Source organism: Pleurodeles waltl, chromosome 8, assembly GCF_031143425.1.
Source record: "Pleurodeles waltl isolate 20211129_DDA chromosome 8, aPleWal1.hap1.20221129, whole genome shotgun sequence".
Classification (NCBI taxonomy): Eukaryota; Metazoa; Chordata; class Amphibia; order Caudata; family Salamandridae; genus Pleurodeles; species Pleurodeles waltl.
This window is the reverse complement of record NC_090447.1, coordinates 353,879,964-353,894,606: the sequence shown is the minus strand read 5'-3', so window position 1 is coordinate 353,894,606 and position 14,643 is coordinate 353,879,964.

Here is a 14,643-nt window from a genome sequence, read left to right as displayed (position 1 = left end):
TGTAATTTGTTCATATCATTAACATTCTGGGACCAATTCACAGAGACATTTTAGAATATGTAAAGTAGTACTCCTCTAGCATTATTTTGCATACTCTTACATGCCTTTGCAAGTTGGCCTCAAAATATCTAAAATGGGAATTAAATAGGAATATTCATATCCAAATAGTACCAACGCATAGGATTGTGTCCTCTTTGCACTTTTACTAATAGGTTGTTGGACATTTTGGGGCCAATTTACAAAGCCATAGAAGTACATAAAAGAGTCCTTATGTAGCACTACGTCTATTACCCATAAACACTTTTGTGAATCAGGCTCATAGTCTGTATGAAGTGGGGCAAGATGGTAAATAGACTAATATACACGAATTGTATGGTGCCTTGCTTTATGATGGTATATTTACCTCTCACTACAGAGTGCGTGAGCAGGTGAATGTAGTGGCTGGGGCCATTCTGTTGTCAGAAATTACAAAAAGGATCAAGTCACTCCAAAAGATCACATGCCAGTGGTTCAGGATGTGCTTAGGCTCATTCGATCTGTCTGATGCAATTTACCAAACTTGAGGGTCTCTTTCCTGGCATCAGACTTAAGAAGCTTCTCACATGCCAGGCAGGTCGACACTCAGCACATCTGTAGCCCTCTGGCAGCAGCCTACGTAGGACCAAGGGCCACAGGAATGACAATGCAAGTGGTTCAAATATGTGGGTCACCATCAGAATAACCAAGCCTGAGTGAAGATCAGACACTAGGTCAGATATCTATCCTTGTCCAGGGACGCTGCTGTCAACCCAAGTTGGTGGCAGGCAGTAGTCAAATGCTCTGATTCACAGGGGCATATTTATACTCTGTTTACACCGAATTAGCATCATTTTTTATTACTCTAATTTGGTGCAAAACGAACTCCATATTTATAGTTTGGTGCTCGACCCGCATAGCACCAAATTTATGGAGTTAAAGTCATTTTTTGGAAGTGGAGACCTACCTTGCCTTAATGAGATGCAAGGTAGGAGTTCCCGTGCAAAGAATGACTCTATAGCGTAAAAAAATGACGCTAATATGTTTGGAGTCATTTATTTTGACCCTAACCTGCCTAACATCATTTTTTTTACACTAGTCTACCTTTTGCACCATTCCATAAATATGGTGCCCAGCTGGTGCTAAAAAATGGCGCAAGCCGGTGCAAAACTGCGTTAGTGCAGTTTTGCACCAAAAAGTATAAGTAAGGCCCCAAGTGTGTTGAAGGTGTAGGTACTATTTACTGCAACTCATAAAGTCTGACACCATGGGGTTAAAAATGTATCAGGTGTAGTAAACAGCCCGTTCTCAACATCCAGCCACTATATTATGACTTCCAGATTTGTGATGCTTTCCCCATGAGGATGGATGTCCGGATATGTTTGTTTGCAATCTTTTTCAAAATGCAGTCCTGTATAAGATAAACTAGACCCTTTATCCAAGCCCAAGTTTAGAGCCAATTTACCAGCCTGAGACAGGGAGCCTGTCGGACTGTGACCCACAGCCCACCTGTGCATTACGTGAGGATTGTGTGCTCTGGGCCTCAATCAGTACTGTGATTTTTATAGGATTATTTTTTTTGTTAGTGATTTCAGGAACTCCTTTTACCATGGATAAACATACGCAAGAATCAACACTTTATATATTTTAACAATTTATTAAGATCACGAAAGGACCTGGAGTGATGATGTCATCCAACAAGATTCTTAAAACAGAAGGAATTTGAAATATTTCAATAGGGTTCAACATTTGATGGGAGCTTTTCCCCACAGAACACAATCATGCAAAAGGTCAACAGTGATGTTGAACATATGGTAAACTGTTTTAGGGCTGGGATAAGAAGGTGCCTGCAGTTCCTGAACCACAGGAGATAGCGTTGCACTTTCAGGAAGATAGTGCCCATGCACCAGCTGCAATACTATAGTTAATATTGTAAGCCACAAAAAAGAATGATGATATTCCAGGTAAGATCCAAATGTAGTGAGTGGATAGTCCATAAATGATCCCAGCAACTAATAAACCAACCTGTAGTGTCGCCTAATCACAAAAGCGGTTGTTTCTTATGTTTCGTAGAGAAACAGTGGGAAAACAGCTCCTGTTTCAGGATCTCACTTCCAGAGAGAGGCTTTTTTTCATCTATAGCATTTCAATTGGTGTAGATTCTTTCAGTGGTGAATTGGCAATCATTTCTGAAATTAGAGCAGGTTCATTTATTGAAGGTGATTCTTGTACCATATTTGAATAAGCACTTGATGAGGAGTGTAAAGCTGGAGCACAGCAGGCTCATCAATCTCTGGAATGGGGTCAATGATTTAAACACAGCTGTATTCTTCTTGAGGCATCTCCTGAATAAGGAGATGAATTACTGGACTAAGATGGAGGCACTCTGTAGCGGGGTCCGCTCATCATAATAGGCGACACAGTGATTTTCAATATCATAAATAGACATCTTTCTGGTATTCTTTGTACCAGGAAGAGATGGCAAGATTACGGTGCATCTGCTTTCTACTCAAAGAACAAAAACTTGAGGTGGGTAAATTAGTCCAAAGACTTGCTTGGCAGGGATGTGTTCCTAAACTAGCTCTTCCATTTCGGAGAGCCACCCATCAGCAGCTTTATCTTCAGTGGCAAAGTATTTTTTATTGGAGAGAGTCTCCCCAATTTTTTAATATCCTGTAACAATATTGAGATGAATGCGTTTTTCATGCCACAACTCTTCAAGGGAGATCACAGTCAGAGGCATACAAGGGAATGCTGAAAACCATGTGATATGAGGTCTACCCTCTCCCCCAATACTCCTCTAGGCAAATTATCTAGTGTTTTCTAAACTCCATGCAGAGGCCATTGAACCACAACAATCCTGAGTCCAATACTCCAGCAGTCAAGGCTTACTTCAGGTGTACTGTTGGTTTGCTCGACCACGCCATTCGATTCCAGACAAAATGGATGCAAGTATCTCAGTCCTGTTCACAGAGCAGACATTGCATTCAAAAGTGCTTTGACGTCGAACCAGGACCATTGTTTGAATAAAACATATGAACTACTACCATTGCAGCTAAGCAATGCAAAGACATAGTGACCACTTGAGCAGTGGCAGTCTCTTGTGGCTACACCGAACGGAATCTAGAGGAGGAAATAGCAACCAATATATATTTATTTTGATTGCCTATTGTCAGTGGGCCAGCCTGATCAAGGAAAAAGGACATCAAAGGGTTTCTCAGATATCGTGAGGGAAGTCAGTGCTGGTCTTACTGCAGTTGAATCCTTCATTTGCTGGCATACGTTACACTGCTGCAATACTTTGTTGCATTCTTTGATAAACAAGGCCACACAAATCAGTGCTGTAGCATTGACAGAGTAGAACTGATACCACCATGATCCAAACCTAATCCTTCACAAATTGCCCTAATCAAATATAATGTAGCTTGCTTACTAGGTATAAGCCTGTACCCAATTGTAGGTTTAAAATCCACAGCAACATTTTTATTTATTACCCTTATTTCATATTCTTACACCTGGGAATCTTGTTGTTCCACTTGTATTTTTGTACCTTAGCAAAATGGGGTTAACCTTTGTATTAGATGAACTGTTCAATTACACTGTGGAGGAGTTAAAGGTATTCTGCAGGGAGAATGGCTGAGCTGTAAGTGAGGAAGCCCATTTATCCGGCCTTTGTAGAGCCCTGTACTACTTTGAAAGAGAATGTGAAAGAGTGTTACCAGAGAACCAGGGGGTGGTGGCTCAGAGAGAGACCCTGAGGAGAACCCCGACATTAGTGAGGATTTTGAGTGGAGGGTTCCTAGTCCATAACCCAAGGGGGCAGTGACCCAGAACTGTTTGAAGTAGAGAGAGAAATGACTGGGCAGAGACGCCAGAAGTGAGGGAGGGACCCATAGATAGGGAGACTCTTGCTGGGTCTAGTGCCAGAAGCAGTGTCACCACACATTCCTGTTCCCTAAGGTTCTCAGAGATAGGTGGGAGGAGAGGGACCTGAGGATGCAGCTACTGCAGTTGGCTGTAGAGAAGAGAAGGGCTGAGGTGGAGAGAGCATTAGTCCAGGAGAGGATGACAGAGGCTGAAAGGGCATTTGGCAGGGAAAAACCTGCTCTTGAGCATAGTTTGAGAGTTCTGGACTGGTGGGCGCTGCAGGTGGGGTTCCATTGGTGGCAGCAATTTGTAGACTAGTGTCAGGAACAACTCCCACTTACCCACAGACATGGTACCTAGCTTCAAGGAGGGGGGTGACATACGTTAGTGGTTGCAGGAGCTTGAGGAGGCTCTGGTAGTGCACAGGAACCCTGCGGAGGACTGGGGGACTGGCCTGGGAAGTTATATTTTCAAGTGGATGGGAGGATTCCCTACTGGCCCTAGAAGTGAGTGACAGGCAGAGGTATCCCCCCGAAACAGGTGCTGATAAGGAAGTATGGCTTCACCCTTAAAGACTATAGGTTGAGGTTCAGGGGCAGTAGGAAACTGGCTCACCAGTCTTGGGGAGAGATTGTGGAGGAGTGTTACAAAGCATTAGAGGGATAGGTGAAGGGCAGCACAGCAATCAATTTGGAGGGGCTGTTCAGTCTGATTGTCAGAGAACACATGTTCTGTTGCTGTTTGAAAGAGCTACACCAACACCAGTGGGAATGTAAGTTCTCTAACCTCAGGGAACTTGCAAAGGTGGCTGACTTCTGGGTGAATACTAGAGGGTCTAGTGAGGCACTTGGGATTGAGCCTAGAGGGAGTGGCTCAGGTTCCTCCCAATTGGGGGCGAGGGAGGTTCAAAGTAGCCCAGACAGGTCCCCTTGTAATGGGGTGGGTGCAGTGTCCAGGGTAGAATCCTTGAACTGGTGGGAAGTGGAGTGGAGAGAGGATGCTATGCACCTGTGGCACCATCCCCCACTCTGAGATATTTCAGAGACCAGAGACAAATGGATGGCCTGGGGCCTTGCTCTGGCCACCGAGAGCTAAGGAATCCCCATTGGATAGCTTTGTCTGGGGAGCATAGACAGAGGGATGCAATTGGGTTCAGAATGGCATAGAACTGGAATGTGCCCCTGCAGTTGCAGGCCAGGGTCCATGTTCTATTGCCCCAAGTAGGGAAGCACATCAATGTATTGATTGGTCTACCCTGGCTTTAGACTGAAGAGGGGGGTGTTGTAAATGGCCCTTTCTGCAGGGTTATCCCCAAACTTTTTCCCTTTCCTCTCCTATTTTTCTAACCCTCTTTTTGTTGGCTCTAGGACTCTGGGCACTTTACCGCGGCTAATCAGTGCTAAGGTGCATGTGCTCTTACCCCTAAAACTTGGTATAATTGGCTTACAGCTGTTTGGCTTATTTAATTTACCTGCAAGTCCGTTGCAAGGTGGTATACCGTGTACCCAGGGCCTGTAAATTAAATGCTACTAGCGGGCTTGCAGCGCAGATTGTGCCACCCACAGAAGAAGCCTTTAAACTTGTCTTAGGACTGCCACTGCAACATCTGCATGCACAGTTTACTCCCACATTGACTTAGCAAGTCAAAATATTTGCTGAGGCCTAAACTCCCTTTTTACTTCAGCTAAGTCCCACTTAAAATAGGCCCTAGATAGCCCTATGGGTAAGGTGTTGTATATGTAAAAAGGCAGGACATATATTTTCATGTGTTACATGTCCTAGTACTAACAAACATACTATTTTGTTTTTTCGCTACTGTGAGTGCTGCTCCTCACATAGGTTTGTATTGGAAATTCCCTTATATATGTGTTAGTGGTAATTTCTGATCTGTGAGGAGTAGCGTGGGCATGCTTGTATGTTTGAAATGGTAGTGAGAAATCTTGCTTACTGGTGTGGGTGGATTTCTTTTTAGATATTGTGGAAATGCCATCTTTAGAAAGTGGCCATTTCTCTCTGCTTGTAACTCTAGTGATTAGCAGCCTGAATCCAATCCATGTCTGGGGCAGAGTGACAACTTCACTTGGTGCTTACTTGCCAGGCAGCCATAACACCGGAGGGGTTGTGTGTGACACAAAGACATCTGTATACTGATAGTCTACCTGGGCTGGACCTGGGAGGGTCCTTTACACTGTACATGTGAATAGGCTGTGTCCTGTCCTTGCACAATGGACTGATTACCCCTTACTGATGTCTGGAGACAGGGCTGGCTTGAAAGGGTTCTTTTGAAGTTTCCCCCTAGACAAAGGCACTTTTGGAGTATATGTACAGGGGTTCTTGCCTCATGAAATTTAGAGTACTTTTGGAACTGGGACTGGACCTCTGCCAGAAGGATTTCTGGGTGGCACAAACAACTCATCTGGATTCTTTCCTTCTTTTTGCCTTGCTGCCAGCCTAGTCCCTGACTCTGGACAACATAGGGACTGCTGGACTGCCAGGAGGAACCGCCATTCAGTGTTTTAATGTGCTGGCCTCCCTGGACACCACTGCCTGCCTTGTGGTTCCCACCAAGTGTCCTTTCAGGGGCTCCGTATGTGGTAAAACCTCTGTTGTGGCCCCGGCACTCATAGAACATAGAGAGTGCTTTATTGGCCTCATTTCCCATGGATACATCTAGTAGTGTGATATATTTTTTCTGCCTATTCTGCCACTAAGCCCATTCTGCCACTAAGCACGTGGTAAGCGGTTGCAACCTCTTGGGTGTGTTGGGTGCTTCACGTTATCCCCAACGCAGGGTGAGCGCTTCATTGGAATTAGTGTTGGCTTGACTGCTTTTTCTGCCTCCCCGTTGGTTTAGCACACCACCATGCAGGAACAGGCAGCGCTTCACCTCATTGCGGACTTTCCTGCTGAGTCCTGGGTTGCCGTGGTAATCAAGGCGCATGGCCTCACAAGGAACTCCTTTTCTCCTACAGTCAGCCCTCACTCCCAGAGAGGAGCGCCATGGTGGAGACTGGAGCGTTGTGCAACCGCCTTGCCTATACCTGGGAACCTTATGGCAGCGCAATTACCCCTGCTATTAAAACTAGGTGCTGAGCTCTTTAGGGGCAAGGCAGCTGGCTCACAGCAGGTACCGCCAGAAGGGTGAATGGAGCTTCCCTGACCCCACCCCGGTGATGACACGCTCACAAGCGCTTCTAGCTCCGTGCCACAGTTGCTACATCTCAGGGCGTGGTCAGCGGTAGCACGCATCAGCCCCGGGGACACACTTATGGGATCACCCCACCCATGCCAGAAGGGCACATCCTGGTTCTACCGCCATTCCATCTCTGAGCTGGGGGAAGGCAGCATGACTTACTCAGTACGTGGAGAGTGACCTGGCGCGGTTGCCCTGCAGAATCCTGCTAGTTGGTGCCTTCTCCGCACCTCCTCCCCTACCTTAGGCCACTCACCTCGCATTCCTGGGAGTTAAGCCTCTGCAGAGGATCCCCGAATGACATGGGGTAGTGTTTCCAAACAAGGTGCCCCACACATTGCCATTTACTGTGTGGTAGGAGTGCCGCTGTTCTTCTATCCTAGGTTTGGCAACTAAGTTACCATACAACCTCTGATAGAAGCGCCAGCACACAGTGACTCAATGGTTTCCGCAGGCATAGGCGGTTTAACCTTTTTACTAATGATGTAATGTGATTCACATCTGCTTTGTGTGCCAGGCGCTTACGGTCTTACTGTAATTGGTGTTAAGCCTTCCAAGATCACTTTACTTGCCCTATTTTGATGATGTTTTGCTACATTTCATGCCCTGATGTTGAAACCTAAGCCGTTTTTCCTTGCATTGCTAGGATAAAAGCCCTTTCATAATAACTGCATAAACTACACAGTAATGTTTTCTTCCCTGATGTTTGACAACTTCACAGTAGTTTCCTTATTGTACTCATTATTATGTGGTGACAATTGCCCAATGGCAAAGTAATTACTGATTTATGTCGTTTTGGTCTATGACTTATGCATAATACACTTTGGGGGTGCCGTCCGCCAAGGTTCCGCCGCCGAATGACTGCACCGCGGTCAAAAGACCGCGGCGGCCATTCAGACATTTCCGCTGGGCCGGCGGGCGCTCTCCAAAAGAGCGCCCGCCGGCCCAGCAGAAATGCCCCTGCAACGAGGACGCCGGCTCAGAATTGATAGTTGCAGGGGTGCGACGGGTGCAGTTGCACCTGTCGCGTATTTCAGTGTCTGCAAAGCAGACACTGAAATACTTTGCGGGGCCCTCTTACGGGGGCCCCGCGGCACCCCCTACCGCCATCCTGTTCATGGCGGGTTTCCCGCCATGAACAGGATGGCGGTAGGGGGTGTCTGAATCCCCATGGCGGCGGAGCGCGCTCCGCCGCCATGGAGGATTCAATGGGGCAGCGGTAAACCGGCGGGAGACCGCCGGTTTACCCTTTCTGACTGCGGCTGAACCGCCGCGGTCAGAATGCCCTCGGGAGCACCGCCAGCCTGTTGGCGGTGCTCCCGTGGTCGGTGACCCTGGAGGTCACCGGCCGCCAGGATCAGAATGACCCCCTTTATATTTTTATAAATCTTATGTGAAGTCTCTATTGTGATGTACTTATTGTGTCACTGGTGTGCATGTGTTGAGAAAATGCTTTACACATGACCTCTCAGGATATGCCTGACTGCTCTGTGCCAAACTACCAGGGTGTGAGCATGGGTTGTCTTTGATGTGTAATGGCCTTGCCCTGACTAGAGTGGTGGGTTTTGCCTGACTTAGGTGCATACCCTAGCCAACCAGAAACACCATTTCTAACAAGGCTATTAGTGTATTTGGTAAGAAAATGGTCAGAAGACGTTTCACATTTTAAAGTTGCTTGTATTCCCACCATTATGCCTTCAATCAATCAATCAATCATTACACTTGTAAAGTGCACTACATACCCGCGAGGGTTTCAAGGCGCTGGGAAACAGGAGGAGCTTGAAGGTGATCCTCTTGTCGACGGGGAGCCAGGGCAGGTCTCTCAGGTGGGGGGTGATTGGCTGCGGCAGGGTATGTTGAGAATGAGTCGGGCTGAGGCGTTTTGGATGTGTTAGAGGCGTTGCAGGTGTTTGGACGGAATGCCTGTGTAGAGTACGTTGCCGTAGTTGAGCCTGCTGCTGACGAAGGCCTGTGTTACTGTTTTTCTTGTTTTGGTTGGGATCCATTTGTAGATCCTGTGAAGCATGCAGAGGGTGTTGTAGCAGGAGGAGAAGATGGCGTTGACCTGTTTTGAAATGGAGATGGATGAGTCGGGGATGAAGCCAAGGTTGCGTGTGTGGTCAGTTGGTGTTGGTGGGGTACCCAGCGAGGCTGGCCACCACGAGTCGTCCCAGACAGTGGGGGTGGGCCCAAGGATGAGGATCTCTGTTTTGTCCGAGTTCAGTTTCAGCCGGCTGCCTCTCATCCAGTCGGCGACAGCCTTCATGCCCTCGTGGAGGTTGGTTTTGGCGGTGTGTGGGTCCTTGATGAGTTAGGTGTCATCGGCATAGGAGATGATGTTGAGGTTGTGTTGGCAGGCCACTTGTGCGAGGGGGGCCATGTAGATATTGAACAGCATCGGGCTGAGGGATGAGCCCTGGGGTACGCCGCAGATGATGTTGGTGGCTTCGGATTGGAAAGGTGGGAGGTGGACTCTCTGGGTTCTGCCGGAAAGGAAAGATGTGGTCCAGTCGAGGGCTTTCTCTTGGATCCCTGCTTCGTGGAGGCGGATTTTCAGAGTGTGGTGGCAGACTGTGTCGAAGGCGGCTGACAGGTCTAGGAGGATGAGGGCTGATGTTTCTCCATTGTCGAGTTGGCTTCTGATGTCGTCTGTAGCGGCGAGGAGGGCGGTCTCGGTGCTGTGGTTCCGTCTGAATCCGGACTGGGAGGGGTTGAGGATGTTATTGTCTTCAAGGTAGCGGGTCAGTTGTGTGTTGACGATTTTCTCAATGACCTTTGCCGGGAATGGGAGCAGGGAGATGGGCCGGAAATTCTTGAGGTCCTTGGGGTCCGCCTTCGGTTTCTTGAGTAGGGCGTTGATTTCGGCGTGTTTCCAGCTTTCCGGGAATCTTGCTGTTTCAAAGGAGATGTTGATGACCTTCCGTAGGTGGGGTGCGATGGTTGTGTCTACTTTGTTGTATACGTGGTGTGGGCACAGGTCTGACGGTGATCCTGAGTGGATGGAATTCATGGTCTTGTGTGTCTCATCGTCGTTGATGCTGGTCCCAGAAGGTCAGGCAGTTGGTGCGGGTGGAATTCGTGGAGGGGGAGATTGGCGTGGTTGAGGTAGTTGGGGTGTTGAAGCTGTCGTGGATGTCAGCGATCTTTCAGTGGAAAGCGGTGGCTAGAGCGTCACACAGTTCTTGGGAGGGTGGGATGTCGTTGACGGTGGCGCTGGGGTTGGAGAGTTCCTTCACGATGTCGAAGAGTTCTTTGCAGTCGTGAGCGTTGTTTTCCAGGCGGGTTTTGAAGGAGGATCTCTTTGCTAGCCTGAGGAGTTGGTGATGTCTGCGTGTGGCTTTCTTGAGTGTTGTGTGGCTGTCGGGTGTGCATTTGTGGAGCCATTTCTTCTTGAGGTTGCGGCAATTGCGCTTGGAGGCTTGGAGGTTGTTGGTGAACCAGGTGGCTTTCCTGCTGGTTTGGTTGTTGGTGGGCTTTTTGAGTGGTGCGAGGCGGTTGGCGCAGTCGTTGATCCATAGCCTAAGGTTGTGGGTGGCGATGTCAGGTCGGTGGGGTCGGTGGGCGGTTTCTGGGCTAGGGCGTTGGTCAGCTGATCTTCGGTGACTTTGCTCCAGCATCGATGGGGTGGTCGATCGGTGTGGTGGTGTTTCTTTTGTTTCTTGAAGGTGAAGTGGATGCAGTGGTGGTCGGTCCAGTAGAGTTTGGTGGTGCGGTTGAAGGTGATGTGGTCGCTTGTGGAGAAGATGGGGTCTAGAGTGTGACCGGCGGTGTGGGTGGGTGCGTCGACAAGTTGTCTGAGGCCGAGGTTGACAAGGTTGTCAATCAGGGTGGTGGAGTTGCCGTTGTTATTGTTTTTGAGGTGGAAGTTTAGGTCCCAAAGGAGGATGTAATCCGTGGAGGCGAGTGCGTGGGTGCTGGCGAGGTCGGCGATGGCGTTGCTGAACAGTGCCCTTGGTCCAGGGGGTCTGTAGACGAGCGTTCCTCTGAGGGTGGTGTTGGGGTTGGTGTGGATTTGGAAATGTAGGAGTTCGGCGGAGTTGAGGGTGTCGTCCAGGTGGGTGTGAACTTCGAGGGTGGCCTTGTGGACGATGGCTATGCCTCCTCCGGTTCCGTTGATGCGGTCTCTGCGGTAGATCTTGTACCCGTCCGGAATGGCTATGGCGATGTCAGGCGCTGAGGAGTTGTTCCACCAGGTTTCAGTCAGGAAGGCTACGTTGGGGTGGTGGTGTCGAGCAGGTCCCAGAGCTCGATGGCGTGATTACGTGCAGAGCGAGTGTTGAGGAGTATGCAGCGGAGGTGGTTGGTTTCGGTCCTGGGAGGTTTATAGGCTCTGTTGCAGGTGAAGCTACAGTTGCAGCAGGAGAAGGGTCTGTGTGTGCTTTTCAGAGTGGCCTGGAAGCAGGTGGTGCCTTGACCGGTGTTGAGTGCGAGGAGGCTGCTGGCGTCGTAGCGGAGACTGGTGGTGAGGCTGTTGCGGGGTCCAGGGGTTCTGGCACTGGGCACGGTCCAGGCGCGGAAGGGCGCAGACGGGCTTGCCTCTGGCGCGCCTCCGGTGCGACTGCCATTAAGAAGAGGAGGGGGGAGCAGCTGGGAGGTGGGAGGCGTGGGCGAATGGGGGTTCGGGGGACGGGGGAACGGAGAGAGAGAGCGGAAAAAAAGGCGCAATAGGAAAACAAAGAAAATAAACAGGAGAGCAGCAGGCAGAAAAAAGTGAAAAGGCAAAGACCAGAACAAGGAATGCAAGAAAGATAGACAAAGATAGACAAAGAACAAAGAAACAGAAAAGCACTCTAGTGCTTACCACTATGCACCAGGGAGGATCGGGTCCAGGAGGGCCTCAATCCCTTGGAGCAGCGAGGGCAGGGCGGGGGAGACACGAGCACGGCTCGGTGGTGCTGTGCGCACGGGGAGTGTTCACCTGGCCAAAACAGGTCAGGGGACACTCACCTTAGCGCGCAGCAACCACCATTAAGAAGGGGAGGGGGGAGGGAGGAGCAGCTGGGAGGAAGCAGGCGTGGGCGAATGGGGGCGCGAGGGGGGCTGGGCCGCAGGGATGCAGCGGCGGGAATGGGAGACGACTCAGGGAGCCGAAGCGCTGGGGGGCAGGGGCAAAAGAAGTGACACAAATGCGGGGAAAGAAAAAAAACAGGCACAAACAAGCAAAACAAAATCTTTTCACCAATCTTTGTCTGAGATAAAGTCACCTCAGCCAACTTAATGATCTGCTCTGCTGTCTGTGCAACAAAATCAGTTGTACAATTCTCTTTATCACGAATTTCTTCAATTGTATGTGCCATGCTAAGCTGCACATAGACTAATGGATCTTTGTTTGGTAGAACAGCTATCTTTCACCAAAGCCGTTTTGTTTTTAACAATGTAACTTTTGAGTCTATGAATTTGCTTAGGTGCTAATGTGGCAAGTCTACATTGTGACTAAGTTGCAGAATGATAAATGCAGGACAATTAAGGTGGGAACTGATAAATCATCTTTCTCTAAGGGAAGTAAAATGGCATGTATTTGTGATATTTGTTCCGTGGAAGACCCTAACAATTTGGTACATGTACACAGTGCCCTAAAGTCGCCATTTTCCAAAATGTCCTGTACTGTAGCGCTAGCCATGAAATATTTTTGCTTAGTATCAATCGCAGGCTGCACAGAGTTCATGAAGAACATACTCTTGTACTCATGTCTGGGTAAAAAACTTTGGAATTTGTTGGATTGTTTGTGTGTATTGTAGAAATTCTTGCATGATGGATCGTGCAGAGCTGTTTGCCTGCTGTAGCCAGCTAAAACATAGTTATGTGGAAAATATATCTATTTGCTTTCCCTATGGACACTCCTTCAAAATGGTTGTTTATAATGCCTTGACAAGTTTCTCTGAGGAAGTAAATAGTTCGGCTGCAGTAGAATATAAGTGTGATCTGTATGCTATAGACGTTGTCTGTCCCTCATTGTAAACTATATCTGTGTAGCCTGAAGTGCTAGGAGTAACCCTAGTTACTAGGTTTGTCTTGTTGTCTCATTATCCCACATCTGTAAGTATTTCATCTCTAACATGTCTGCTTGGGGGACACATAAAATAGCAGCATACCTATTTGTCCAATTTTGTATCAGAAAATGTAGTAATTAATTCACAAAAGTGCTTAAGCTGCTCAGCATAACGTGGGCAGTAAGCTCTTCCAAAGTTCAAAAACCCCATGAGGGCTTGAACTATCTCATTGTATTTGAAGGTTGTAAAGTAGCACACATCTGCGGTCAGTCATTTGCTCTCAGTGGATAGTTCATATCCAAAGAGGATCGCATTAAGAATCCGTCAATCTTAAATATCTTATTTTTTATCCCACGCCGGGATAAAAACGTCACTGTTCTTTCCACCCTATGTAGGTGTTCTGCCAAATCATCATCTATGATCTACAGTCAGCAATGCACCACTGGATCTTCTTATCAGATTTCAATTTATCTTGCTGGAAAAAGCCTATGGCAATTCTCATATCCCAGATGCAATTTCATATATGCATATTGACATGCCCCTAATAAGAATGTGGTTAGATACTCTGAGTCAGGCACTACATTTTAACTAAATGACCCTTTTGAGATATCTAATGTTGTTTTGTATTTTGTTCTTGATAAATTTGTCATCAGTCCTGTACTGTGAGAGTTTTGTAAAGCACTTGTGTGTGCAGTTAAACTTCTATAATCTAAAACTATTCTGTATGAATTGTCTGGCTTCAACAAATGGAAAAGGGGAGTGTTCTTAGATGAATAATAGGCCACTACAACACCATGATATTGCAATGAATTTAGGATGGCATTTACATTGTGCTTCGCTTCTGGCTTGGGATACTGAGATTGCACTTGTGACTCACACCATAAAGGAATAATGTTGTAGAGAATCTTTGTCTCTCCCTGCTTGGTTTCTACACAATGCCAGTTGCACTGCTCATTCACATGTATATTTTTCCCTGAGGCACTCCAGTACTTAGGAGGAAAATGCCTGCCATATTACCACATCCCAATGAGGTGTATACCCCATAAATATGATGAAAGACAATCACACCATTTGAGAATTATTTTGTAGGTGATCAACAAATGTGACCAGAATACAACTTTAATTTAGCACAATGTATCCACTTTAATTTGTAATTCTGCTTCAGAAACCCGATCAGAAGGGGCGAGGCCAAGATGGCAGCCGTATCGGATGCACTGTAGCGAGATTTGAATCGGGGCCAGCCATAAATCTTCCAAATATCCTGCCCATCCAGTCATATCTACAATTGGAGAAGTACTGATGCCAGCGACTTTGTTCCTGTCTGCCGTCCAGTTCCGGCGTGAGTGGCAGACCACCTGTGTCGGTGGAGTTGTGGGTGGGCAGCTGAGCGATGCCGGCCCGAGACTGGCAAGAGCTCTTGGATGCAGAGGTCCAGCCCTCGCATTGAGCTCATGAGGTGCAGGGCACCTGGAATTGTCGCCATTGCCCTGGGGTGTCCGGCTCCTGACGCCGATATCCGGCCGTAGAGGAGTGCGCCACGCCTACCGCAAGGCCCATTCTTGCAATCCAGACACAGCC